The sequence below is a fragment of the Rhipicephalus microplus genome, unplaced genomic scaffold (assembly GCF_043290135.1).
Source record: "Rhipicephalus microplus isolate Deutch F79 unplaced genomic scaffold, USDA_Rmic scaffold_45, whole genome shotgun sequence".
NCBI lineage: Eukaryota > Metazoa > Arthropoda > Arachnida > Ixodida > Ixodidae > Rhipicephalus > Rhipicephalus microplus.
The window spans coordinates 2,771,348-2,794,442 of NW_027464618.1; the positions used below are offsets into that span (position 1 = coordinate 2,771,348).

The window sequence follows — 23,095 nt, forward strand, 5'->3', positions numbered from 1 at the left end:
AAAAAGAAGCGAGACAACGCCCCCGGGAGGGCTCGAACCTCCAACCTTTCGGTTAACAGCCGAACGCGCTATCCGATTACGCCACGGAGGCGAGCGTCCTGCTCTTTCACGACCGTCAGAACATTCCATCAAAGCTATCAGCGCAAAGAAAAAAGAAGCGAGACAATGCCCCCGGGAGGGCTCGAACCTCCAACCTTTCGGTCAACAGCCCAACGCGCTATCCGATATCACCACGGAGGCGATCATCCAGCTCTCTCACGACCGTCAGTATATTCCATCAAAGCTATCAGCGCAAAGAAAAAAGAAGCGAGACAACGCCCCCGGGAGGGCTCGAACCTTTAACCTTTCGGTTAACAGCCGAACGCGCTATCCGATTGCGCCACGGAGGCAATCGTCCTGCTCTCTCACGACCGTCAGAACATTCTATCAAAGCTATCAGCGCAAAGAAAAAAGAAGCGAGACAACGCCCCCGGGAGGGCTCGTACCTGCAACCTTTCGGTTAACATCCGATCGCGCTATCCGATTGCGTCACGGAGGCAATCGTCCAGCTCTCTCACGACCGTCAGAACATTCCATCAAAGCTATTCGCGCAAAGAAAAAAGAAGCGAGACAACGCCCCTGGGAGGACTCGAACCTCCAACCTTTCGGTTAACAGCCGAACGCGCTATCCGATTGCGCCACGGAGGCTTTTTTTTTTTATTTATTGCCTGGCATGGACATTGTACAGGGCAATCATTGCACACACATATATTAAAAAAAAAAGCATTGCCATCAGTCCCATTTGTACTGATGTTGTCCTCTTAAAAATACTTAAGGTTTGCCAGGGGTTCAAACCTTGACAACCATTCTGGCTCGATATCCTCTATTTTGCTACACTCAATGAATGCAGACATGCTTTGCCTGAAATAAATTACTGCTGGTTTTGCGTCCGGGTCGAAATGGTATCCGGCCATTCGTGCACGCCATATACAGTGGAGACCGGTCAACATCACTACATCGAATGGGACCCCATCATCATTTGTTACTGCGAGGTACCTTATTCCGTGTGGGTCTAGTGGAAAATCCTTCTTTATTGTCCTCTGTAATATGTCCCAAAAATGTACCCCTTCCCAACAATGCAAAAAAACATGGTCTATTGTTTCTGGTTTCTTACATATCAAGCAGTGTGACCCCCATAGTGTAAAAAAACCCCGTTCCTCTGTGAAAGTCTTTACTGATAGTGTTCCTGTGTGTAACTTGAAGAAAAAAGTTTTCACCCCTGTAGGTACCTGCATGTTTCTCACCCGCTTCAGTACGTTTTGTCCCGGTCTTCCACTGTATATGGCCCTGTACAATGGTACTGGCAAAACCATAGCACATACATCTCTGTACAATTCTTTTCTTCTAACACTTGCTAGATAATCTATCGAAAAGCGTACAGATAAAAAACGTACACTGTCTACCACTTCCTTGAGATACCCACGCAACGTCACGGGCCGGCTATCCGTAGTAACAACAAAATCTGGTAAGGCACTGCCTAACCTGAGCTGGCATACCGTACGTAAAAACGGATCCCTGACGTCACGGAAAAACAAAAATCTATTTACTACTTGTCTCACAAATAGGTGCGCCAAACCAAGACCTCCGTCCTTCACGCGCCTGAACAAGTTGGTCCGTCTGCACCTTTCCCATTTCGAGCCCCATATAAAAACTGCGAACACTCTGTGCAGCCTTTGCACGTTGATCCTTGAACAATGTAACACCTGCATCACATACCACAGTTTAGCGATAAAAAACATGTTGCACACAGTAGCCCTAGCGAAAACAGACAGGTTCATGCCTTTCCACCTGTCTGCTTTTTCCTTCGTCTCTTTTGTTTGACGCGACCAATACTCCTCGCTGCCGTTATAACATTCCAGGGGAACACCGAGGTACCTTGTCGGTGTTTCCGTCCAGTGCACATTCGCAAAAAGGTCCGGCTTTGAAGGCCACCTTCCGTGCCAAAGCCCAAGAGATTTCGCCCAGTTTACGCGGCTTCCTGTGACGCTACAAAAATGTTTCACAACACTTATCGTTTCCTCTACACTTTCTTTGTTCGTACAACACACCGCAATGTCGTCTGCATATGCCAGCAGCTTAACTTCCACTGCCGCCAAGCTGAAGCCACGAATTTTTTCATTTTCATTTATCGCTAAGCACATCGCTTCGATGTAAATACAAAACAAAAGTGGACTGAGGGGGCAGCCCTGACGCACAGAACGCATTACGTGAATGGGGGCCCCCAAAGACTTGTTAACAATTAAACGTGTTGTGCAGTTCTGGTACGCCAAGGCCACTCCCTCCTTGATGATGGAACCGACATTAATATGATCTAAGATAACAAACAAAATATCATGCGCAACACAATCAAAAGCTTTCTCCAGGTCTATCTGGAGCACAGCAACGCCAAGTGAATCTTCGTCACAACACTCTAGCACACACCGCATCTTGTGAATGTTTGAGCTAATGGTTCTGCCTTTGATTCCACAAGTTTGGTGCTCTCCAACAATTTCTTTAATGACACCTTGAAGTCGCGCTGCCAGAACCTTCATAAAAATCTTGTAGTCGACATTGGTCAGCGATATGGGCCTATACGATGTCACCAGTTTAAGTTTTTCCCCTTCGTCCGTTTTAGGAATTAATATCGTATGCGCTTTGCTGAAGGAGGGCGGCAGAGTTTTCCGTTCGTACGCCTCATTGAACAGCTCAGCTAACCCCGGGGACAGTTCTATTCTAAACGTCTTTTACCATGCTGCGGTTAGGCCATCGGGTCCCGGTGACTTTCCGGGGTTCAGATGACCAATCGCGCGTTCCACTTCACCTTCCGTTATTCTGCCTTCTAAAAGCTTTTTTGTGTCGTCACTAAGCCGCGGCAAGCGCTTGAGAAACTCTTCTTTAAAACCATGTACATTCGCTTTTCGAATTGCAAAAAGTGACTGATAATACGCAACAAAGGCCCGTTCGATGCTTTCATTGTCGCTCGCGAGAGTCCCGTTGCAATAGACCTTATCGATGTGGTTTCGGCGTCCTTGCGCTTTTTCGAGACCAAGCGCCCTTTTTGTGGGCGTCTCACCCGCGGCAAGATCATTTGCGCGCGCGCGAACCCAGGCGCCTCGATAACGCTCTCTGTCATGCAGTTCTAATTTTTCCTTGACACTGCGCACCTCGTCTTTGCAAGTCCCAGGCTCCCGACTTTCTAGGGCTATCAGCTGCTGCAGTGTTTTCTTAAGACTTCTTTCTTTTATTTGCGCTTCGAATTTTAGCGTGCTCGATCTGTCAAGCGCTTTCATTTTCACCTTCTGCTTTAAACACTCCCATTTCTCTGCTACTGTTTCCGTTTTTTCCATAAGCACTTCATTAATGGTCTCGTGCACTGCTTCTAAAAATGGTTCATCTTTTAGTAACAATGCGTTCAGTTTCCATAAATCCCAGTTGAAAACCTTACGCTGTTTCTTCATGCCTATGCGACACACAACCAAACAGTGATCTGAAAACGACACTGGCTCAACCGAAAAATCGTGACACATAGGCAATACATCTAGGGATAGGTATATGCGGTCTAAACGTGCATGGCTATTGCCATGAAATCGCGTGTAGATCACTTCGCGATTTGCTGCCACACATTCATACACGTCTTCCAAGTCATTTTCGGTTATTAATTTGCCTAGCACGTCACTGCTTTTGTCACGAACGCCAGTGCTATTGACTCTATCGCGAGCCCTTAAAACACAGTTAAAATCACCTAACAAAACCACCCTCTTATCACACTTTGTCCACTGAAACAGGTTAGAAAAAAACTGAGCACGCTCTTCTACACTATTCGGTGCGTATACGCATATAACTCTGAATTCAGTGGCACCATAAACAAAGTCACAATAAACAATTCTGCCCGACTGGCATGAAAAAACACTTTGCACAAGAAGGCTTTGCAATTTTTTTACAAAAAGAACACAACCCGCGGACGTTCCTATCGAGTGGCTTACGACCGCGTAATATCGGTCAGTGAAACGGCGCACCATGCTCCCGGTCTCCTCCTCTCCGTCTACCTTAGTTTCCTGGACGGCTAGGACGTCTATGTCTTGGTCTGTGAGCAACCGATAGAGCTGACTTTGCCTACGCCTAGCCGCCAACCCTCTGACGTTAAGCGTAGCTATACTGAATGGCGGAGTTAATTCCATAGTGACTTGTTCGCTAAAGGAGTAGGCCCGGAGCATGGCGCTTACCCTTCACGACCAGCCCTCGGCTAGCCGCCTCCAGGACCATCCTGCTTCCCAGCGCTGTTTTCTTTTGCCTTGTCCTCCAGTCTCCGGTCGGTAGGGACTTTCGGCTTAGGTTTGAGACTACGCCGCCTCCCTTGCGGCGCCTTCGCAGGCGGCTCCTGGCTGCTGGTGGACGACGCCCCGTCCTGCTCTACCGAGTCGTCGAGTGGACGCTTTAGCGTGGCGCTGGTCACGCACATCTCGTCGTCGCTGTCCGCCGCCGTCTCTCCCTGACCCTCCGTTGTATCAGCTGTCCCCACTGGAACCACGTCCGTCTCGACCCGCTCAGGCTCGGCCGCTGACGGGGCGCTGGCCGGTGTAGTCGAAAGCTGGCGAGTCTCCGGAAACTTGGGTGTGTCTGCCTGCGCCGCCCCTCCAGTAGTCACAGGGACCACTGGGCTTCCGACCCCTTTGGCGGCGTCCTCTGCCTCGGCCGCGTCCATGACGTGATCAGCCATCGCCTCGTTCTTCGCTGGCCCCATTGCACTGGCGTACGTTCGAACGCAATCCGCCTCGACGTGTCCGAAGCGTTTGCACCGCGAGCAACGGGGAACCTTGCACTCTCGGCGGACGTGCCCTTTGCCTTGGCAGCGCAAGCATTGCATCGGCCGACCAGGCACAACCAGCAAGGCCAGCTCTCCATCGATCCTGATCTGGTGCGGAAGGTCTTCGACCCTGACGCCGCTTTTCAGCTTCAGGAGAGCTGTTCTCGTGGTCGAACACTTGTCGGCCATGCCCGGGACACGCCACCGCTCACGGCTCACCTCCACGACCTTGCCGAAAGCCGACAGCGCCGTCCGTACTTCTTCGTCGCTCACCCCGTGAAGCAGCCAGTGAATTCGTAGCCGCACCTGCTGGTCCTGTGGGTCGACGACGACGCAGCGCCGCCCCTTCACCTGCAGCTCCTTCAAGGCGAGCAGGCGTTTTGTGGGAGCGGCATCATTGAATGTCACCGCCCACAAGTGGTTAACCTGGTATGCACCGAGGCTTACCACATCCGGCAGCAGGCCCGTTGGCGTCAATGCGTCCCTGAAATCTTCGACCTTGTATGGCCTCGCTCGTACATCACCGTGTAAAAACACGGTGTTGATAACAAGTCGTCCTTTTGGCATTTGCGGCAAAATAAACTGGTATTCGCTATCTCCGTTCCTGTTTCCGCGGCTAAGATTGGCCGCTGTCGCCGCTCCGCTGGAGCTCATGATCCTGCGATCCGTTCAGCACGACTGCCGGAAGCAGAATGCTTTGCGCCACGGAGGCAGTCGTGCTGCTCTCTTACCACCGTCAGAACATTTCTCCAAAGCTGTCAGCGCAAAGAAAAAAAAAATTGCCCGCAGCTTCCCTCGGGGGAACACTGAGGAGGATGCGGAGCATATAATTGGTTAACGGGGTGTTAAAGTGCGACTTACTTGGGTCGATGGCTAAATTGGTTAACGTGGTTGTGAAATGGGGTGTTAAATTGCGACTTACTTGGGTCGCTGGCTAAATTGGTTAACGTGGTTGTAGGAGGGGTGTAAAATGAGTGAACACGTACGACACGTATGCGAAAGGGCGGTGTTTATTTATTGCGACGAACTTTGAGCACGATGGCTATTTGGTCGGTAAAGTGAAGAGTGAGTGGATTGGGTTGCAGCGGTCGTAGGTTGAAATTTGCAAAGACCTGGTCGATGCAGGTTCCGCGAATGGTGGTCGGCTGGTGGTGTTTGCAGTCGTCGTGCGTTGCGCGTTTCTGCGAGTGTCGCGACGCCATGTATTCGACTATCGCGGGCAGCATCGGGATCGGCCTCTCGTCGCCGACGCTTGCACTCGGCTTCCCGTTTTCGAAAGTCCGGGTCCTCTTGTCGACGCTTACGTTTCAAAGCGGCCGAATCCGGTGCTGCTGCTCGACGCTGACGTCTCTCAGCGGCTTCACGTTCTCTAAGTTGAGCATCTACCGCTCGACGCCGACGTTTACGTTCGGCGTCGCGAGCTCTTCTCCGCGCTGCCTTGTCTTCGGACGACGACTTGGTTGCGGTTCCGCCAACACTTTGGCCGGCGCTGGTCGAAGGGACGTCGATCATTGCGACCTCGGACGTCGACGCGCCGTACAAACCAACCGACGAGCGGCAACTGAGCGAGCGAGCACCGACCTTGAGTATATATACAGCGCGACGGCGCATGCACTGTCAGCTGTCGAATGTTCGAGAAGGGGGAGAAGCGCAACGGCGCATGCGCGCGCGTCAGCTGCCGATGTTCTCGAAGCGCGACGGCGCATGCGCGCGCGTCAGCTGCCGATGTTCTCGAAGCGTGACGGCGCATGCGCGCTACATTATACAGCTAGCGAATGTTCGTGAAGAGGAGAAGCGCACGCGGTGTGTAGAGGAGGAAAGGATGCACAGATGGTGGAAGAAAGAGGAGGAAGCTTGCGGACGGCGCCGCACTACAAGCCTCGAGTATTAGATGCTCCGCATCTAAAAAAGCGACACCCCGTCCCCGGGAGGGCTCGAACCTCCAAACTTTCGGTTAACAGCCCAACGAGCAAGCCGACTGCGCCACGGAGGCGATCGCCCTGTTCTCTCACGACCGTCAGAACATTCCATCAAAGCTATCAGCGCAAAGAAAAAAGAAGCGAGACAACGCCCCCGGGAGGGCTCGAACCTCCAACCTTTCGGTTAACAGCCGAACGCGCTATCCGATTGCGCCACGGAGGCGATCGTCCTGCTCTTTCACGACCGTCAGAACATTCCATCAAAGCTATCAGCGCAAAGAAAAAAGAAGCGAGACAACGCCCCCGGGAGGGCTCGAACCTCCAACCTTTCGGTCAACAGCCCAACGCGCTATCCGATTGCACCACGAAGGCGATCGTCCAGCTCTCTCACGCCCGTCAGTATATTCCATCAAAGCTATCAGCGCAAAGAGAAAACAAGCGAGACAACGCCCCCGGGAGGGCTCGTACCTGCAACCTTTCGGTTAACATCCGAACGCGCTATCCGATTGCGCCACGGAGGCAATCGTCCAGCTCTCTCACGACCGTCAGAACATTCCATCAAAGCTATCCGCGCAAAGAAAAAAGAAGCGAGACAACGCCCCTGGGAGGACTCGAACCTCCAACATTTCGGTTAACAGCCGAACGCGCTATCCGATTGCGCCATGGAGGCGATCGTCCTGTTCTCTCACGACCGTCAGAACATTCCATCAAAGCTATCAGCGCAAAGAAAAAAGAAGCGAGACAACGACCCCGGGAGGGCTCGAACCTCCAACCTTTCGGTTAACAGCCGAACGCGCTATCCGATTGCGCCACGGAGGCAATCGTCCTGCTCTCTCACGCCCGTAAGAACATTCCATCAAAGCTATGAGCGCAAAGAAAAAAGAAGCGACACCTCGCCCCCGGGAGGGCTCGAACCTCCAACCTTTCGGTTAACAACCCAACGAGCTAGCAGACTGCGCCACGGAGGATATTGTTCTGCTCTCTTACCACCGTCAGAACTTTTTTCTATGCTATCAGCGCAAAGAACAAAAATAGCGACACACCGCCACCGGGAGGGCTCTAACCTCCAACCTTTAGGTTGACAGCCGAATGCGCTAGCCGATTACGCCACGGAGGCAATCGTGGTGCTCTCTCACCACCATCAGAACATTCCATCAAAGCTATAAGCGCAAAAAAAAGAAGCAAGACAACGTCCCCGGGAGGGCTCGAACCTCCAACCTTTCAGTTAACAGCCGATCGCGTAAGCCAAATGCGCACCGGAGGCAGTCGTGCTGTACTCTCATCACCATCAGAACATTTTTCCAAAGCTATCAGCGCAAAGAAAAAAAGCGACACACCGCCCACGGGAGGGCTCGAACCTCCAACCTTTCAGTTAACTGCCTAACGCGCTAGCCGATTGCGCCACGGAGGCAATCGTCCTGCTCTTTCACGAGCGTCAGAACATTCCATCAAAGCTATCAGCGCAAAGAAAAAAGAAGCGAGACAACGCCCACGGGAGCGCTCGAACCTCCAACCTTTCGGTTAACAGCTTAACGCGCGAGCCAATTGCGCCACGGAGGCAATCGTGCTGCTCTCGCACGACCGTCAGAACATTCCATCAAAGCTATCAGCGCAAAGAAAAAAGAAGCGAGACAACGCCCCCGGGAGGGCTAGAACCTCCAACCTTTCGGTTAATAGCCGAATGCGCTATCCGATTGCGCCACGGAGGCAATCGTCCAGCTCTCTCACGACCGTCAGAACATTCCATCAAAGCTATCAGCGCAAAAAAAGGAAGCGAGACAACGCCCCCGGGAGGGCTCGAACCTCCAACCTTTTGGTTAACAGCCGAACGTGCTAGCCAATTGCGCCACGGAGGCAGTCGTGCTGCTCTCTTACCACCGTCAGAACATTTCTCCAAAGCTGTCAGCGCAAAGAAAAAAAAGCGACACCTCGCCCCTGGGAGGGCTCCAACCTCCAACCTTTCGTTTAACAGCCGAACGTGCTAGCCAATTGCGCCACGGAGGCAGTCGTGCTGCTCTCTTACCACCGTCAGAACATTTCTCCAAAGCTGTCAGCGCAAAGAAAAAAAGCGACACACCGCCCGCGGGGGGCTCGAACCTCCAACGTTTCGGTAAACAGCTGAACGCGCTAGCCGATTGCGACACGGAGGCAATCGTCCAGCTCTCTCACGACCGTCAGAACATTCCATCAAAGCTATCCGCGCAAAGAAAAAAGAAGCGAGACAACGCCCCTGGGAGGACTCGAACCTCCAACCTTTCGGTTAACAGCCGAACGCTCTATCCGATTGCGCCACGGAGGCGATCGTCCTGTTCTCTCACGACCGTCAGAACATTCCATCAAAGCTATCAGCGCAAAGAAAAAAAAAGCGAGACAACCCCCCGGGAAGGCTCGAACCTCCAACCTTTCGGTTAACAGCCGAACGCGCTATCCGATTGCGCCACGGAGGCAATCGTCCTGCTCTCTCACGCCCGTAAGAACATTCCATCAAAGCTATGAGCGCAAAGAAAAAAGAAGCGACACCTCGCCCCCGGGAGGGCTCGAACCTCCAACCTTTCGGTTAACAACCCAACGAGCTAGCAGACTGCGCCACGGAGGATATCGTTCTGCTCTCTTACCACCGTCAGAACTTTTTTCTATGCTATCAGCGCAAAGAAAAAAAATAGCGACACACCGCCACCGGGAGGGCTCTAACCTCCAACCTTTAGGTTGACAGCCGAATGCGCTAGCCGATTACGCCACGGAGGCAATCGTGGTGCTCTCTCACCACCATCACAACATTCCATCAAAGCTATCAGCGCAAAAAAAAAAGAAGCAAGACAACGTCCCCGGGAGGGCTCGAACCTCCAACCTTTCAGTTAACAGCCGATCGCGTAAGCCAAATGCGCACCGGAGGCAGTTGTGCTGTACTCTCATCACCATCAGAACATTTCTCCAAAGCTATCAGCGCAAAGAAAAAAAGCGACACACCGCCCGCGGGAGGGCTCGAACCTCCAACCTTTCAGTTAACTGCCTAACGTGCTAGCCGATTGCGCAACGGAGGCAATCGTCCTGCTCTTTCACGAGCGTCAGAACATTCCATCAAAGCTATCAGCGCAAAGAAAAAAGAAGCGAGACAACGCCCACGGGAGCGCTCGAACCTCCAACCTTTCGGTTAACAGCTTAACGCGCGAGCCAATTGCGCCACGGAGGCAATCGTGCTGCTCTCGCACGACCGTCAGAACATTCCATCAAAGCTATCAGCGCAAAGAAAAAAGAAGCGAGACAACGCCCCCGGGAGGGCTAGAACCTCCAACCTTTCGGTTAATAGCCGAATGCGCTATCCGATTGCGCCACGGAGGCAATCGTCCAGCTCTCTCACGACCGTCAGAACATTCCATCAAAGCTATCAGCGCAAAAAAAAGGAAGCGAGACAATGCCCCCGGGAGGGCTCGAACCTCCAACCTTTCGGTTAACAGCCGAACGTGCTAGCCAATTGCGCCACGGAGGCAGTCGTGCTGCTCTCTTACCACCGTCAGAACATTTCTCCAAAGCTGTCAGCGCAAAGAAAAAAAAAGCGACACACCGCCCGTGGGGGGGCTCGAACCTCCAACCTTTCGGTAAACAGCTGAACCCGCTAGCCGATTGCGACACGGAGGCAATCGTGCTGCTCTCTCACCACCGTCAGAACATTCCATCAAAGCTATCAGCGTAAAGAAAAAAGAAGCGAGACAACGCCCCCGGGAGGGCTCGAACCTCCAACCTTTCGGTTAACAGCCGAACGCGCTATCCGATTGCGCCACGGAGGCGATCGTCCTGCTCTTTCACGACCGTCAGAACATTCCATCAAAGCTATCAGCGCAAAGAAAAAAGAAGCGAGACAACGCCCCCGGGAGGGCCCGAACCTCCAACCTTTCGGTCAACAGCCCAACGCGCTATCCGATTGCACCACGGAGGCGATCGTCCAGCTCTCTCACGACCGCCAGTATATTCCATCAGAGCTATCAGCGCAAGGAAAAAAGAAGCGAGACAACGCCCCAGAAGGGCTCGAACCTCCAACCTTTCGGTTAACAGCCGAACGCGCTATTCGATTGCGCCACGGGAGCAATCGTCCTGCTCTCTCACGACCGTCAGAACATTCTATCAAAGCTATCAGCGCAAAGAAAACAGAAGCGAGACAACGCCCCCGGGAGGGCTCGTACCTGCAACCTTTCGGTTAACATCCGAACGCGCTATCCGATTGCGCCACGGAGGCAATCGTCCAGCTCTCTCACGACCGTCAGAACATTCCATCAAAGCTATTAGCGCAAAGAAAAAGGAAGCGAGACAACGCCCCCGGGAGGGCTCGAACCTCCAACCTTTCGGTTAACAGCCGAACGCGCTATCCGATTGCGCCACGGAGGCAATCGTCCTGCTCTCTCACGCCCGTAAGAACATTCCATCAAAGCTATCAGCGCAAAGAAAAAAGAAGTGAGACAACGCCCCCGGGAGGGCTCGAACCTCCAACCTTTCGGTTAACAGCCGAACGCGCTATCCGATTGCGCCACGGAGGCAATCGTCCAGCTCTCTCACGACCGTCAGTATATTCCATCAAAGCTATCAGCGCAAAGAAAAAAGAAGCGACACCTCGCCCCCGGGAGGGCTCGAACCTCCAACCTTTCGGTTAACAGCCGAACGCGCTATCCGATTGCGCCACGGAGGCGATCGCCCTGTTCTCTCATGACCGTCAGAACATTCCATCAAAGCTATCAGCGCAAAGAAAAAAGAAGCGAGACAACGCCCCCGGGAGGGCTCGAACCTCCAACCTTTCGGTTAACAGCCGAACGCGCTATCCGATTGCGCCACGGAGGCGAGCGTCCTGCTCTTTCACGACCGTCAGAACATTCCATCAAAGCTATCAGCGCAAAGAAAAAAGAAGCGAGACAACGCCCCCAGGAGGGCTCGAACCTCCAACCTTTCGGTCAACAGCCCAACGCGCTATCCGATATCACCACGGAGGCGATCATCCAGCTCTCTCACGACCGTCAGTATATTCCATCAAAGCTATCAGCGCAAAGAAAAAAGAAGCGAGACAACGCCCCCGGGAGGGCTCGAACCTTTAACCTTTCGGTTAACAGCCGAACGCGCTATCCGATTGCGCCACGGAGGCAATCGTCCTGCTCTCTCACGACCGTCAGAACATTCTATCAAAGCTATCAGCGCAAAGAAAAAAGAAGCGAGACAACGCCCCCGGGAGGGCTCGTACCTGCAACCTTTCGGTTAACATCCGAACGCGCTATCCGATTGCGCTACGGAGGCAATCGTCCAGCTCTTTCACGACCGTCAGAACATTCCATCAAAGCTATCCGCGCAAAGAAAAAAGAAGCGAGACAACGCCCCTGGGAGGACTCGAACCTCCAACCTTTCGGTTAACAGCCGAACGCGCTCTCCGATTGCGCCACGGAGGCGATCGCCCTGTTCTCTCACGACCGTCAGAACATTCCATCAAAGCTATCAGTGCAACAAAAAAAAAGAAGCGAGACAACGCCCCCGGGAGGGCTCGAACCTCCAACCTTTCAGTTAACAGCCGATCGCGTAAGCCAAATGCGCACCGGAGGCAGTTGTGCTGTACTCTCATCACCATCAGAACATTTCTCCAAAGCTATCAGCGCAAAGAAAAAAAGCGACACACCGCCCGCGGGAGGGCTCGAACCTCCAACCTTTCAGTTAACTGCCTAACGTGCTAGCCGATTGCGCAACGGAGGCAATCGTCCTGCTCTTTCACGAGCGTCAGAACATTCCATCAAAGCTATCAGCGCAAAGAAAAAAGAAGCGAGACAACGCCCACGGGAGCGCTCGAACCTCCAACCTTTCGGTTAACAGCTTAACGCGCGAGCCAATTGCGCCACGGAGGCAATCGTGCTGCTCTCGCACGACCGTCAGAACATTCCATCAAAGCTATCAGCGCAAAGAAAAAAGAAGCGAGACAACGCCCCCGGGAGGGCTAGAACCTCCAACCTTTCGGTTAATAGCCGAATGCGCTATCCGATTGCGCCACGGAGGCAATCGTCCAGCTCTCTCACGACCGTCAGAACATTCCATCAAAGCTATCAGCGCAAAAAAAAGGAAGCGAGACAATGCCCCCGGGAGGGCTCGAACCTCCAACCTTTCGGTTAACAGCCGAACGTGCTAGCCAATTGCGCCACGGAGGCAGTCGTGCTGCTCTCTTACCACCGTCAGAACATTTCTCCAAAGCTGTCAGCGCAAAGAAAAAAAAAGCGACACACCGCCCGTGGGGGGGCTCGAACCTCCAACCTTTCGGTAAACAGCTGAACCCGCTAGCCGATTGCGACACGGAGGCAATCGTGCTGCTCTCTCACCACCGTATGAACATTCCATCAAAGCTATCAGCGTAAAGAAAAAAGAAGCGAGACAACGCCCCCGGGAGGGCTCGAACCTCCAACGTTTCGGTTAACAGCCGAACGCGCTATCCGATTGCGCCACGGAGGCGATCGTCCTGCTCTTTCACGACCGTCAGAACATTCCATCAAAGCTATCAGCGCAAAGAAAAAAGAAGCGAGACAACGCCCCCGGGAGGGCCCGAACCTCCAACCTTTCGGTCAACAGCCCAACGCGCTATCCGATTGCACCACGGAGGCGATCGTCCAGCTCTCTCACGACCGCCAGTATATTCCATCAGAGCTATCAGCGCAAGGAAAAAAGAAGCGAGACAACGCCCCAGAAGGGCTCGAACCTCCAACCTTTCGGTTAACAGCCGAACGCGCTATTCGATTGCGCCACGGGAGCAATCGTCCTGCTCTCTCACGACCGTCAGAACATTCTATCAAAGCTATCAGCGCAAAGAAAACAGAAGCGAGACAACGCCCCCGGGAGGGCTCGTACCTGCAACCTTTCGGTTAACATCCGAACGCGCTATCCGATTGCGCCACGGAGGCAATCGTCCAGCTCTCTCACGACCGTCAGAACATTCCATCAAAGCTATTAGCGCAAAGAAAAAGGAAGCGAGACAACGCCCCCGGGAGGGCTCGAACCTCCAACCTTTCGGTTAACAGCCGAACGCGCTATCCGATTGCGCCACGGAGGCAATCGTCCTGCTCTCTCACGCCCGTAAGAACATTCCATCAAAGCTATCAGCGCAAAGAAAAAAGAAGTGAGACAACGCCCCCGGGAGGGCTCGAACCTCCAACCTTTCGGTTAACAGCCGAACGCGCTATCCGATTGCGCCACAGAGGCAATCGTCCAGCTCTCTCACGACCGTCAGTATATTCCATCAAAGCTATCAGCGCAAAGAAAAAAGAAGCGACACCTCGCCCCCGGGAGGGCTCGAACCTCCAACCTTTCGGTTAACAGCCGAACGCGCTATCCGATTGCGCCACGGAGGCGATCGCCCTGTTCTCTCACGACCGTCAGAACATTCCATCAAAGCTATCAGCGCAAAGAAAAAAGAAGCGAGACAACGCCCCCGGGAGGGCTCGAACCTCCAACCTTTCGGTTAACAGCCGAACGCGCTATCCGATTGCGCCACGGAGGCGAGCGTCCTGCTCTTTCACGACCGTCAGAACATTCCATCAAAGCTATCAGCGCAAAGAAAAAAGAAGCGAGACAACGCCCCCGGGAGGGCTCGAACCTCCAACCTTTCGGTCAACAGCCCAACGCGCTATCCGATATCACCACGGAGGCGATCATCCAGCTCTCTCACGACCGTCAGTATATTCCATCAAAGCTATCAGCGCAAAGAAAAAAGAAGCGAGACAACGCCCCCGGGAGGGCTCGAACCTTTAACCTTTCGGTTAACAGCCGAACGCGCTATCCGATTGCGCCACGGAGGCAATCGTCCTGCTCTCTCACGACCGTCAGAACATTCTATCAAAGCTATCAGCGCAAAGAAAAAAGAAGCGAGACAACGCCCCCGGGAGGGCTCGTACCTGCAACCTTTCGGTTAACATCCGAACGCGCTATCCGATTGCGCTACGGAGGCAATCGTCCAGCTCTTTCACGACCGTCAGAACATTCCATCAAAGCTATCCGCGCAAAGAAAAAAGAAGCGAGACAACGCCCCTGGGAGGACTCGAACCTCCAACCTTTCGGTTAACAGCCGAACGCGCTCTCCGATTGCGCCACGGAGGCGATCGCCCTGTTCTCTCACGACCGTCAGAACATTCCATCAAAGCTATCAGTGCAACAAAAAAAAGAAGCGAGACAACGCCCCCGGGAGGGCTCGAACCTCCAACCTTTCGGTTAACAGCCGAACGCGCTATCCGATTGCGCCACGGAGGCGATCGTCCTGCTCTTTCACGACCGTCAGAACATTCCATCAAAGCTATCAGCGCAAAGAAAAAAGAAGCGAGACAACGCCCCCGGGAGGGCTCGAACCTCCAACCTTTCGATCAACAGCCCAACGCGCTATCCGATTGCACCACGGAGGCGATCGTCCAGCTCTCTCACGCCCGTCAGTATATTCCATCAAAGCTATCAGCGCAAAGAGAAAACAAGCAAGACAACGCCCCCGGGAGGGCTCGTACCTGCAACCTTTCGGTTAACATCCGAACGCGCTATCCGATTGCGCCACGGAGGCAATCGTCCAGCTCTCTCACGACCGTCAGAACATTCCTCCAAAGCTATCAACGCAAAGAAAAGAGACCGCTACAGCGCCCCCGGGAGGGCTCGAACCTCCAACCTTTCGGTTAACAGCCGAACGCGCTAGCCAATTGCGCCACGGAGGCAGTCGTGCTGCTCTCTCACCACCGTCCGAACATTTGTCCAAAGCTGTCAGCACAAAGAAAAAAGTGACACCTCGCCCCCGGGAGGGCTCGAACCTCCAACCTTTCGGTTAACAGCCGAACGCGCCAGCATATTGCGCCACGGAAGCAGTCGTGCTGTTCTCTCACCACCGTCAGAACATTTCTCCAAAGCTGTCAGCGCAAAGAAAAAAAAACGACTCCTCGCCCCCGGGAGGGCTCGAACCTCCAACCTTTCGGTTAACAGCTGAACGCGCTAGCAGATTGCGCCGTAGAGGCAGTCGTTCTGTACTCTCACCACCGTCAGAACATTTCTCCAAAGCTATCAGCGCAAAGAAAAAAGAAGCAAGACAAAGTCTCCTGGAGGGCTCGAACCTTTAACCTTTCGGTCAACAGCCGATCTCGCCAGCCAATTGCGCCACAGAGCCAGTCGTGCTGCACTCTCACCACCGTAACATTCCATCAAAGCTAACAGTGCAAAGGAAAAGGAAGCTAGACAACGCCCCCGCGAGGGCTCGAACCTCCAACCTTTCGGTTAACAGCCGATCGCGCAAGCCGATTGCGCAACGGAGGCAGTCGAGCTGTACTCTCATCACCGTCAGAACATTCCTCCAAAGTTATGAGCGCAAAGAAAAAAAAATTGCGACACACCACCCCCGAAAGGGCTCTAACCTCCAAACTTTCGGTTAAGAGCCGAACTCTTTAGCCGATTGCGCCACGGAGGCAGTCGTGCTGCACTTTCACGACCGTCAGAAAATTCCTCCAAAGGTATCAGTGCAAAGAAAAAAATGCGACACACCGCCCCCGGGAGGGCTCGAACCTCCAACCTATCGGTTAACAGCCGAACGCGCTAGCAAATTGCGCCGTAGAGGCAGTGGTTCTGTACTCTCACCACCGTCAGAACATTCCTCCAAAGCTATCAGCATAAAGAAAAAAAGCAAAGCAACGCCCCCGGGAGGGCTCGAACCTCCAACCTTTCGGTTAACAGCTGAACGCGCTAGCAGATTGCGCCGTAGAGGCAGTCTTCTGTACTCTCACCACCGTCAGAACATTTCTCCAAAGCTATCAGCGCAAAAAAAAAAGAAGCAAGACAACGTCCCCGGGAGGGCTCGAACCTCCAACCTTTCGGTTAACAGCCGAACTCGTTAGCCAATTGCACCGCGGAAGCAGTGGTGCTGTACATCACCAGTGTCAGAACATTCCATCAAAGCTAACAGTGCAAAGAAAAAAGAAGCTAGACAACGCCCCCGGGAGGGCTCGAACCTCCAACATTTCGGTCAAGAGCCGAACTCGTTAGCCAATTGCGCCGCGGAGGCAGTCGTACTGTATTCTCACCACCGTCAGAACATTCCATCAAAGCTATCAGCGCAAAGAAAAAAGAAGCAAGACAACGTCCCCGGGAGGGCTCGAACCTCCAACCTTTCCGTAAACAGCCGAACGCGCTAGCCGATTGCGCCACGGAGGCAATCGTGCTGTTCTCTCACCACCATCAGAAGATTCCATAAGCTATCAGCGCAAAGAAAAAAAAGGAAGACAACGTCCCCGGGAGGGCTCGAACCTCCAACCTTTCGGTAAACAGCCGAACACGCTAGCCGATTGCGCCACGGAGGCAATTGTGCTGCTCTCTAACCACCAACAGAACATTCCATCAAAGCTATCAGCGCAAAAAAAAGCAAGACAACGTCCCCGGGAGGGCTCGAACCTCCAACCTTTCGGTCAACAGCCGATCGCGTAAGCCAAATGCGCAACGGAGGCAGTCGAGCTGTACTCTCATCACCATCAGAACATTTCTCCAAAGCTATCAGTGCAAAGAAAAAAAAGCGACACACCGCCCCCGGGAGGGCTCCAACCTCCAACCTTTGGGTCAACAGCCGATCGCGTAAGCCAAATGCGCAACGGAGGCAGTCGAGCTGTACTCTCATCACCATCAGAACATTTCTCCAAAGCTATCAGCGCAAAGAAAAAAAAAGCGACACACCGCCCTCGGTAGCGCTCGAACCTCCAAACTTTCGGTTAACAGCCGAACGTGCTAGCCAATTGCGCCACGGAGGCAGTCGTGCTGCTCTCTTACCACCGTCAGAACATTTCTCCAAAGCTGTCAGCGCAAAGAAAAAAAAACGACACCTCGCCCCCGGGAGGGCTCGAACCTCCAACCTTTCGGTTAACAGCCCAACGAGCTAGCCGACTGCGCCACGGATGCAATCGTGCGGCGCTCTCACCAAATCAGAACATTTCTCCAAAGCTATCAGCGCAAAGAAAAAAAGCGACACACCACCTCCGGGAGGGCTGGAACCTCCAACCTTTCGGTCAACAGCCGATCGCGTAAGCCAAATGCGCAAGGGAGGCAGTCGAGCTGTAGTCTCATCACCATCAGAACATTTCTCCAAAGCTATCAGCGCAAAGAAAAAAAAAGCGACACACCGCCCTCGGTAGGGCTCGAACCTCCAACCTTTCGGTTAACAGCCGAACTCGCTAGCCGATTGCGCCGCGGAGGCAGTCGTGCTGTATTGTCACCACCGTCAGAACATTCCATCAAAGCTAAGAGTGCAAAGAAAACAGAAGCTAGACAACGCCCCCGGGTGTGTTCGAAGCTCCAAGCTTTCGGTTAACAGCCGATCGCGCAAGCCAATTGCGCCACGGAGGCAGTCGTGCTGCTCTCTCACCACCGTCGGAACATTTCTCCAAAGCTGTCAGCGCAAAGAAGAAAAAGCGAGACCTCGCCCCCGGTAGGGCTCGAACCTCCAACCTTTCGGTTAAGTGCCTAACGCGCTAGCCGATGGCGCCACGGAGGCAATCGTCCTGCTCTTTCACGACCGTCAGAACATTCCATCAAAGCTATCAGCGCAAAGAAAAAAGAAGCGAGACAACGCCCACGGGAGGGCTCGAACCTCCAACCTTTCGGTTAACAGCCTAACGCGCGAGCCAATTGCGCCACGGAGGCAATCGTGCTGCTCTCGCAAGACCATCAGAACATTCCATCAAAGCTATCAGCGCAAAGAAAAAAGAAGCGAGACAACGCCCCCGGGAGGGCTGGAACCTCCAACCTTTAGATAAACAACTGAACGCGCTAGCCGATTCCGCCACGGAGGCAATCATGCTGGTCTCGCACCACCGTCAGAAGATTCCATCGAAGCTATCAGCGCAAAGAAAAAAGAAGTGAGACAATGCCCCCGGGAGGGCTCGAACCTCCAACATTTCGGTTAACAGGCGAACGCGCTAGCCAATTGCGCCATGGAGGCAGTCGTGCTGCTCGCTTACCACCGTCAGAGCATTTCTCCAAAGCTGTCAGCGCAAAGAAAAAAAAGCGACACCTCGCCCCCGGGAGGGCTCGAACCTCCAACCTTTCGGTCAACAGCCGAACGCGCTAGCCAAGTGCGCCACGGAGGCAGTTGCGCTATTCTCTCACCACCGTCAGAACATTTCTCCAAAGCTATCAGCGCAAAGGAAAAAAAGGGACACACCGCCCCCGGGAGGACTCGAACCTTCAACCTTACGGTAAACAGCCGAACGCGGTAGCCGATAGCGCCACGGAGGCACTCGTGCTGCTCTCTCACCATCATCAGAACATTCCATCAAAGCTATCAGTGCAAAGAAAAAAGATGCAACACAACGTCCCCGGGAGGGCTCGAACCTCCAACCTTTCGGTTAACAGCCGAACACGCTAGGGAATTGCGCCGCGGAGGCAGTCGTGCTGCTCTCTCACCACCGTCAGAACATTTCTCCAAAGCTGTCAGCGCAAAGAAAAAAAAGTGACACGCCGCCCAGGGGAGGGCTCGAACCTCCAACCTTTCGGTTAACAGCCCAAGGAGCTAGCCGGATGCGCTACGGAGGTAATCGTGCTGCTCTCTCACCACCAACAGAACATTAAATCAAAGCTATCAGCGCAAAGAATAAAGAAGCAAGACAACGTCCCCGGGAGGGCTCGAACCTCCCACCTTTCGGTAAACAGCCGAACGCGGTAGCCGATTGCGCCACGGAGGCAATTGTGCTGCTCTCTCACCACCATCAGAACATTCCATCAAAGCTATCAGCGCAAAGAAAAAAGAAGCAAGACAACGTCCCCGGGAGGGCTCGAACCTCCAACCTTTCGGTCAAGAGCCGATCGCATAAGCCAAATGCGCAATGGAAGCAGTTGAGCTGTACTCTCATCACCATCAGAACATTTCTCCAAAGCTATCAGCGCAAAGAAAAAAAGCGACACACCGCCCCCGGGAGGGCTCGAACCTCCAACTCTTCGGTAAACAGCCGAACGCGCTAGCCGATTGCGCCACGGAGGCAGTCGAGCTGTACTCTCATCACCATCAGAACATTTCTCCAAAGCTATCAGCGCAAAGAAAAAAAAAGCGACACACCGCCCCCGGGAGGGCCCGAACCTCCAACCTTTCGGTTAACAGCTGAACTCTCTAGCCAATGGCGCCGCGGAGGGAGTCGTACTGTATTCTCACCACCGTCAGAACATTCCATCAAAGCTATCAGCGCAAAGAAAAAAGAAGCAAGACAACGTCCCCGGGAGGGCTCGAACCTCCAACCTTTCCGTAAACAGCCGAACGCGCTAGCCGATTGCGCCACGGAGGCAATCGTGCTGCTCTCTCACCACCATCAGAACATTCAATCAAAGCTATCAGCGCAAAGAAAAAAGAAGCAAGACAACGTCCCCGGGAGGGCTCGAACCTCCAACCTTTCGGTAAACAGCCGAACGCGCTATCCGATTGCGCCACGGAGGCAATTGTGCTGCTCTCTCACCACCAACAGAACATTCCATCAAAGCTATCAACGCAAAAAAAAAGAAGCAAGACAACGTCCCCGGGAGGGCTCGAACCTCCAACCTTTCGGTCAACAGCCGATCGCGTAAGCCAAATGCGCAACGGAGGCAGTCGAGCTGTACTCTCATCAGCAAAAGAACATTTCTCCAAAGCTATCAGTGCAAAGAAAAAAAAGCGACACACCGCCCCCGGGAGGGCTCGAACCTCCAACGTTTCGGTCAACAGCCGATCGCGTAAGCCAAATGCGCAACGGAGGCAGTCGAGCTGTACTCTCATCACCATCAGAACATTTCTCCGAAGCTATCAGCGCAAAGAAAAAAATGCGACACACCGCCACTGGGAGGGCTCGAACCTCCAACCTTTCGGTTAAGAGCCGATCTTGTTAGCCAATTGCGCCGCGGAGGAAGTTGTGCTGCACTTTCACGACCGTCAAAACATTCCTCCAAAGCTATGAGCGCAAAGAAAAAAAGCAAAACAACGCCCCCGGGAGGGCTCGAACCTCCAACCTTTCGGTTAACAGCTGAACGCGCTAGCAGATTGCGCCGTAGAGGCAGTCGTTCTGTACTCTCACCACCGTCAGAACATTTCTCCAAAGCTATCAGCGCAAAGAAAAAAGAAGCAAGACAAAGTCTCCTGGAGGGCTCGAACCTTTAACCTTTCGGTCAACAGCCGATCTCGCCAGCCAATTGCGCCACAGAGCCAGTCGTGCTGCACTCTCACCACCGTAACATTCCATCAAAGCTAACAGTGCAAAGGAAAAGGAAGCTAGACAACGCCCCCGCGAGGGCTCGAACCTCCAACCTTTCGGTTAACAGCCGATCGCGCAAGCCGATTGCGCAACGGAGGCAGTCGAGCTGTACTCTCATCACCGTCAGAACATTCCTCCAAAGTTATGAGCGCAAAGAAAAAAAAATTGCGACACACCACCCCCGAAAGGGCTCTAACCTCCAAACTTTCGGTTAAGAGCCGAACTCTTTAGCCGATTGCGCCACGGAGGCAGTCGTGCTGCACTTTCACGACCGTCAGAAAATTCCTCCAAAGGTATCAGTGCAAAGAAAAAAAACGCGACACACCGCCCCCGGGAGGGCTCGAACCTCCAACCTATCGGTTAACAGCCGAACGCGCTAGCAAATTGCGCCGTAGAGGCAGTGATTCTGTACTCTCACCACCGTCAGAACATTCCTCCAAAGCTATCAGCATAAAGAAAAAAAGCAAAGCAACGCCCCCGGGAGGGCTCGAACCTCCAACCTTTCGGTTAACAGCTGAACGCGCTAGCAGATTGCGCCGTAGAGGCAGTCTTCTGTACTCTCACCACCGTCAGAACATTTCTCCAAAGCTATCAGCGCAAAAAAAAGAAGCAAGACAACGTCCCCGGGAGGGCTCGAACCTCCAACCTTTCGGTTAACAGCCGAACTCGTTAGCCAATTGCACCGCGGAAGCAGTGGTGCTGTACATCACCAGTGTCAGAACATTCCATCAAAGCTAACAGTGCAAAGAAAAAAGAAGCTAGACAACGCCCCCGGGAGGGCTCGAACCTCCAACATTTTGGTCAAGAGCCGAACTCGTTAGCCAATTGCGCCGCGGAGGCAGTCGTACTGTATTCTCACCACCGTCAGAACATTCCATCAAAGCTATCAGCGCAAAGAAAAAAGAAGCAAGACAACGTCCCCGGGAGGGTCGAACCTCCAACCTTTCCGTAAACAGCCGAACGCGCTAGCCGATTGCGCCACGGAGGCAATCGTGCTGTTCTCTCACCACCATCAGAAGATTCCATAAGCTATCAGCGCAAAGAAAAAAAAGGAAGACAACGTCCCCGGGAGGGCTCGAACCTCCAACCTTTCGGTAAACAGCAGAACACGCTAGCCGATTGCGCCACGGAGGCAATTGTGCTGCTCTCTCACCACCAACAGAACATTCCATCAAAGCTATCAGCGCAAAAAAAAAGCAAGACAACGTCCCCGGGAGGGCTCGAACCTCCAACCTTTCGGTCAACAGCCGATCGCGTAAGCCAAATGCGCAATGGAAGCAGTTGAGCTGTACTCTCATCACCATCAGAACATTTCTCCAAAGCTATCAGCGCAAAGAAAAAAAAGCGACACACCGCCCCCGGGAGGGCTCGAACCTCCAACTCTTCGGTAAACAGCCGAACGCGCTAGCCGATTGCGCCACGGAGGCAGTCGAGCTGTACTCTCATCACCATCAGAACATTTCTCCAAAGCTATCAGCGCAAAGAAAAAAAAAGCGACACACCGCCCCCGGGAGGGCCCGAACATCCAACCTTTCGGTTAACAGCTGAACTCTCTAGCCAATGGCGCCGCGGAGGGAGTCGCATGTATTCTCACCACCGTCAGAACATTCCATCAAAGCTATCAGCGCAAAGAAAAAAGAAGCAAGACAACGTCCCCGGGAGGGCTCGAACCTCCAACCTTTCCGTAAACAGCCGAACGCGCTAGCCGATTGCGCCACGGAGGCAATCGTGCTGCTCTCTCACCACCATCAGAACATTCCATCAAAGCTATCAGCGCAAAGAAAAAAGAAGCAAGACAACGTCCCCGGGAGGGCTCGAACCTCCAACCTTTCGGTAAACAGCCGAACGCGCTATCCGATTGCGCCACGGAGGCAATTGTGCTGCTCTCTCACCACCAACAGAACATTCCATCAAAGCTATCAACGCAAAAAAAAGAAACAAGACAACGTCCCCGGGAGGGCTCGAACCTCCAACCTTTCGGTCAACAGCCGATCGCGTAAGCCAAATGCGCAACGGAGGCAGTCGAGCTGTACTCTCATCAGCAAAAGAACATTTCTCCAAAGCTATCAGTGCAAAGAAAAAAAAGCGACACACCGCCCCCGGGAGGGCTCGAACCTCCAACGTTTCGG

At 53.3% G+C, this 23,095-nt stretch overlaps 48 non-coding genes across 48 annotated transcripts; all 48 read right to left on the reverse strand.

The window, feature by feature from the left end:
• Positions 1 to 17: 17 nt before the first annotated feature.
• TRNAN-GUU (transfer RNA asparagine (anticodon GUU)) lies at positions 18 to 91 on the reverse strand. The gene has a single exon. It is a non-coding gene; the product is annotated as a tRNA-Asn (tRNA).
• Positions 92 to 315: 224 nt separating this feature from the next.
• Positions 316 to 389, reverse strand: TRNAN-GUU (transfer RNA asparagine (anticodon GUU)). Its single transcript has one exon. It is a non-coding gene; the product is annotated as a tRNA-Asn (tRNA).
• A 224-nt stretch (positions 390 to 613) lies between these two features.
• TRNAN-GUU (transfer RNA asparagine (anticodon GUU)) lies at positions 614 to 687 on the reverse strand. Its single transcript has one exon. It is a non-coding gene; the product is annotated as a tRNA-Asn (tRNA).
• Positions 688 to 6,890: 6,203 nt separating this feature from the next.
• Positions 6,891 to 6,964, reverse strand: TRNAN-GUU (transfer RNA asparagine (anticodon GUU)). Its single transcript has one exon. It is a non-coding gene; the product is annotated as a tRNA-Asn (tRNA).
• A 75-nt stretch (positions 6,965 to 7,039) lies between these two features.
• Positions 7,040 to 7,113, reverse strand: TRNAN-GUU (transfer RNA asparagine (anticodon GUU)). The gene has a single exon. It is a non-coding gene; the product is annotated as a tRNA-Asn (tRNA).
• A 224-nt stretch (positions 7,114 to 7,337) lies between these two features.
• Positions 7,338 to 7,411, reverse strand: TRNAN-GUU (transfer RNA asparagine (anticodon GUU)). The gene has a single exon. It is a non-coding gene; the product is annotated as a tRNA-Asn (tRNA).
• A 75-nt stretch (positions 7,412 to 7,486) lies between these two features.
• On the reverse strand, positions 7,487 to 7,560 carry TRNAN-GUU (transfer RNA asparagine (anticodon GUU)). Its single transcript has one exon. It is a non-coding gene; the product is annotated as a tRNA-Asn (tRNA).
• Positions 7,561 to 7,784: 224 nt separating this feature from the next.
• TRNAD-GUC (transfer RNA aspartic acid (anticodon GUC)) lies at positions 7,785 to 7,858 on the reverse strand. Its single transcript has one exon. It is a non-coding gene; the product is annotated as a tRNA-Asp (tRNA).
• Positions 7,859 to 8,376: 518 nt separating this feature from the next.
• Positions 8,377 to 8,450, reverse strand: TRNAN-AUU (transfer RNA asparagine (anticodon AUU)). Its single transcript has one exon. It is a non-coding gene; the product is annotated as a tRNA-Asn (tRNA).
• A 73-nt stretch (positions 8,451 to 8,523) lies between these two features.
• Positions 8,524 to 8,597, reverse strand: TRNAN-GUU (transfer RNA asparagine (anticodon GUU)). Its single transcript has one exon. It is a non-coding gene; the product is annotated as a tRNA-Asn (tRNA).
• A 369-nt stretch (positions 8,598 to 8,966) lies between these two features.
• Positions 8,967 to 9,040, reverse strand: TRNAN-GUU (transfer RNA asparagine (anticodon GUU)). Its single transcript has one exon. It is a non-coding gene; the product is annotated as a tRNA-Asn (tRNA).
• A 74-nt stretch (positions 9,041 to 9,114) lies between these two features.
• On the reverse strand, positions 9,115 to 9,188 carry TRNAN-GUU (transfer RNA asparagine (anticodon GUU)). Its single transcript has one exon. It is a non-coding gene; the product is annotated as a tRNA-Asn (tRNA).
• Positions 9,189 to 9,412: 224 nt separating this feature from the next.
• TRNAD-GUC (transfer RNA aspartic acid (anticodon GUC)) lies at positions 9,413 to 9,486 on the reverse strand. The gene has a single exon. It is a non-coding gene; the product is annotated as a tRNA-Asp (tRNA).
• Positions 9,487 to 10,006: 520 nt separating this feature from the next.
• Positions 10,007 to 10,080, reverse strand: TRNAN-AUU (transfer RNA asparagine (anticodon AUU)). The gene has a single exon. It is a non-coding gene; the product is annotated as a tRNA-Asn (tRNA).
• A 74-nt stretch (positions 10,081 to 10,154) lies between these two features.
• On the reverse strand, positions 10,155 to 10,228 carry TRNAN-GUU (transfer RNA asparagine (anticodon GUU)). Its single transcript has one exon. It is a non-coding gene; the product is annotated as a tRNA-Asn (tRNA).
• Positions 10,229 to 10,452: 224 nt separating this feature from the next.
• TRNAN-GUU (transfer RNA asparagine (anticodon GUU)) lies at positions 10,453 to 10,526 on the reverse strand. The gene has a single exon. It is a non-coding gene; the product is annotated as a tRNA-Asn (tRNA).
• A 75-nt stretch (positions 10,527 to 10,601) lies between these two features.
• Positions 10,602 to 10,675, reverse strand: TRNAN-GUU (transfer RNA asparagine (anticodon GUU)). Its single transcript has one exon. It is a non-coding gene; the product is annotated as a tRNA-Asn (tRNA).
• A 372-nt stretch (positions 10,676 to 11,047) lies between these two features.
• On the reverse strand, positions 11,048 to 11,121 carry TRNAN-GUU (transfer RNA asparagine (anticodon GUU)). Its single transcript has one exon. It is a non-coding gene; the product is annotated as a tRNA-Asn (tRNA).
• A 75-nt stretch (positions 11,122 to 11,196) lies between these two features.
• On the reverse strand, positions 11,197 to 11,270 carry TRNAN-GUU (transfer RNA asparagine (anticodon GUU)). Its single transcript has one exon. It is a non-coding gene; the product is annotated as a tRNA-Asn (tRNA).
• Positions 11,271 to 11,345: 75 nt separating this feature from the next.
• On the reverse strand, positions 11,346 to 11,419 carry TRNAN-GUU (transfer RNA asparagine (anticodon GUU)). Its single transcript has one exon. It is a non-coding gene; the product is annotated as a tRNA-Asn (tRNA).
• Positions 11,420 to 11,494: 75 nt separating this feature from the next.
• Positions 11,495 to 11,568, reverse strand: TRNAN-GUU (transfer RNA asparagine (anticodon GUU)). The gene has a single exon. It is a non-coding gene; the product is annotated as a tRNA-Asn (tRNA).
• A 224-nt stretch (positions 11,569 to 11,792) lies between these two features.
• On the reverse strand, positions 11,793 to 11,866 carry TRNAN-GUU (transfer RNA asparagine (anticodon GUU)). The gene has a single exon. It is a non-coding gene; the product is annotated as a tRNA-Asn (tRNA).
• Positions 11,867 to 12,090: 224 nt separating this feature from the next.
• TRNAN-GUU (transfer RNA asparagine (anticodon GUU)) lies at positions 12,091 to 12,164 on the reverse strand. Its single transcript has one exon. It is a non-coding gene; the product is annotated as a tRNA-Asn (tRNA).
• Positions 12,165 to 12,686: 522 nt separating this feature from the next.
• On the reverse strand, positions 12,687 to 12,760 carry TRNAN-AUU (transfer RNA asparagine (anticodon AUU)). Its single transcript has one exon. It is a non-coding gene; the product is annotated as a tRNA-Asn (tRNA).
• A 74-nt stretch (positions 12,761 to 12,834) lies between these two features.
• TRNAN-GUU (transfer RNA asparagine (anticodon GUU)) lies at positions 12,835 to 12,908 on the reverse strand. The gene has a single exon. It is a non-coding gene; the product is annotated as a tRNA-Asn (tRNA).
• A 224-nt stretch (positions 12,909 to 13,132) lies between these two features.
• On the reverse strand, positions 13,133 to 13,206 carry TRNAN-GUU (transfer RNA asparagine (anticodon GUU)). Its single transcript has one exon. It is a non-coding gene; the product is annotated as a tRNA-Asn (tRNA).
• Positions 13,207 to 13,281: 75 nt separating this feature from the next.
• TRNAN-GUU (transfer RNA asparagine (anticodon GUU)) lies at positions 13,282 to 13,355 on the reverse strand. Its single transcript has one exon. It is a non-coding gene; the product is annotated as a tRNA-Asn (tRNA).
• Positions 13,356 to 13,727: 372 nt separating this feature from the next.
• On the reverse strand, positions 13,728 to 13,801 carry TRNAN-GUU (transfer RNA asparagine (anticodon GUU)). Its single transcript has one exon. It is a non-coding gene; the product is annotated as a tRNA-Asn (tRNA).
• A 75-nt stretch (positions 13,802 to 13,876) lies between these two features.
• TRNAN-GUU (transfer RNA asparagine (anticodon GUU)) lies at positions 13,877 to 13,950 on the reverse strand. Its single transcript has one exon. It is a non-coding gene; the product is annotated as a tRNA-Asn (tRNA).
• Positions 13,951 to 14,025: 75 nt separating this feature from the next.
• TRNAN-GUU (transfer RNA asparagine (anticodon GUU)) lies at positions 14,026 to 14,099 on the reverse strand. The gene has a single exon. It is a non-coding gene; the product is annotated as a tRNA-Asn (tRNA).
• A 75-nt stretch (positions 14,100 to 14,174) lies between these two features.
• TRNAN-GUU (transfer RNA asparagine (anticodon GUU)) lies at positions 14,175 to 14,248 on the reverse strand. The gene has a single exon. It is a non-coding gene; the product is annotated as a tRNA-Asn (tRNA).
• A 224-nt stretch (positions 14,249 to 14,472) lies between these two features.
• On the reverse strand, positions 14,473 to 14,546 carry TRNAN-GUU (transfer RNA asparagine (anticodon GUU)). The gene has a single exon. It is a non-coding gene; the product is annotated as a tRNA-Asn (tRNA).
• A 224-nt stretch (positions 14,547 to 14,770) lies between these two features.
• TRNAN-GUU (transfer RNA asparagine (anticodon GUU)) lies at positions 14,771 to 14,844 on the reverse strand. Its single transcript has one exon. It is a non-coding gene; the product is annotated as a tRNA-Asn (tRNA).
• Positions 14,845 to 14,920: 76 nt separating this feature from the next.
• On the reverse strand, positions 14,921 to 14,994 carry TRNAN-GUU (transfer RNA asparagine (anticodon GUU)). Its single transcript has one exon. It is a non-coding gene; the product is annotated as a tRNA-Asn (tRNA).
• Positions 14,995 to 15,069: 75 nt separating this feature from the next.
• TRNAN-GUU (transfer RNA asparagine (anticodon GUU)) lies at positions 15,070 to 15,143 on the reverse strand. Its single transcript has one exon. It is a non-coding gene; the product is annotated as a tRNA-Asn (tRNA).
• A 223-nt stretch (positions 15,144 to 15,366) lies between these two features.
• Positions 15,367 to 15,440, reverse strand: TRNAN-GUU (transfer RNA asparagine (anticodon GUU)). Its single transcript has one exon. It is a non-coding gene; the product is annotated as a tRNA-Asn (tRNA).
• A 1,406-nt stretch (positions 15,441 to 16,846) lies between these two features.
• Positions 16,847 to 16,920, reverse strand: TRNAN-GUU (transfer RNA asparagine (anticodon GUU)). The gene has a single exon. It is a non-coding gene; the product is annotated as a tRNA-Asn (tRNA).
• A 72-nt stretch (positions 16,921 to 16,992) lies between these two features.
• Positions 16,993 to 17,066, reverse strand: TRNAN-GUU (transfer RNA asparagine (anticodon GUU)). The gene has a single exon. It is a non-coding gene; the product is annotated as a tRNA-Asn (tRNA).
• Positions 17,067 to 17,581: 515 nt separating this feature from the next.
• On the reverse strand, positions 17,582 to 17,655 carry TRNAN-GUU (transfer RNA asparagine (anticodon GUU)). The gene has a single exon. It is a non-coding gene; the product is annotated as a tRNA-Asn (tRNA).
• A 965-nt stretch (positions 17,656 to 18,620) lies between these two features.
• Positions 18,621 to 18,694, reverse strand: TRNAN-GUU (transfer RNA asparagine (anticodon GUU)). The gene has a single exon. It is a non-coding gene; the product is annotated as a tRNA-Asn (tRNA).
• A 74-nt stretch (positions 18,695 to 18,768) lies between these two features.
• On the reverse strand, positions 18,769 to 18,842 carry TRNAN-GUU (transfer RNA asparagine (anticodon GUU)). Its single transcript has one exon. It is a non-coding gene; the product is annotated as a tRNA-Asn (tRNA).
• Positions 18,843 to 19,362: 520 nt separating this feature from the next.
• Positions 19,363 to 19,436, reverse strand: TRNAN-GUU (transfer RNA asparagine (anticodon GUU)). The gene has a single exon. It is a non-coding gene; the product is annotated as a tRNA-Asn (tRNA).
• Positions 19,437 to 19,658: 222 nt separating this feature from the next.
• On the reverse strand, positions 19,659 to 19,732 carry TRNAN-GUU (transfer RNA asparagine (anticodon GUU)). The gene has a single exon. It is a non-coding gene; the product is annotated as a tRNA-Asn (tRNA).
• A 224-nt stretch (positions 19,733 to 19,956) lies between these two features.
• TRNAN-GUU (transfer RNA asparagine (anticodon GUU)) lies at positions 19,957 to 20,030 on the reverse strand. Its single transcript has one exon. It is a non-coding gene; the product is annotated as a tRNA-Asn (tRNA).
• A 75-nt stretch (positions 20,031 to 20,105) lies between these two features.
• On the reverse strand, positions 20,106 to 20,179 carry TRNAN-GUU (transfer RNA asparagine (anticodon GUU)). Its single transcript has one exon. It is a non-coding gene; the product is annotated as a tRNA-Asn (tRNA).
• Positions 20,180 to 22,319: 2,140 nt separating this feature from the next.
• TRNAN-GUU (transfer RNA asparagine (anticodon GUU)) lies at positions 22,320 to 22,393 on the reverse strand. Its single transcript has one exon. It is a non-coding gene; the product is annotated as a tRNA-Asn (tRNA).
• Positions 22,394 to 22,616: 223 nt separating this feature from the next.
• TRNAN-GUU (transfer RNA asparagine (anticodon GUU)) lies at positions 22,617 to 22,690 on the reverse strand. The gene has a single exon. It is a non-coding gene; the product is annotated as a tRNA-Asn (tRNA).
• Positions 22,691 to 22,765: 75 nt separating this feature from the next.
• On the reverse strand, positions 22,766 to 22,839 carry TRNAN-GUU (transfer RNA asparagine (anticodon GUU)). The gene has a single exon. It is a non-coding gene; the product is annotated as a tRNA-Asn (tRNA).
• Between the last annotated feature and the right edge of the window lie 256 nt (positions 22,840 to 23,095).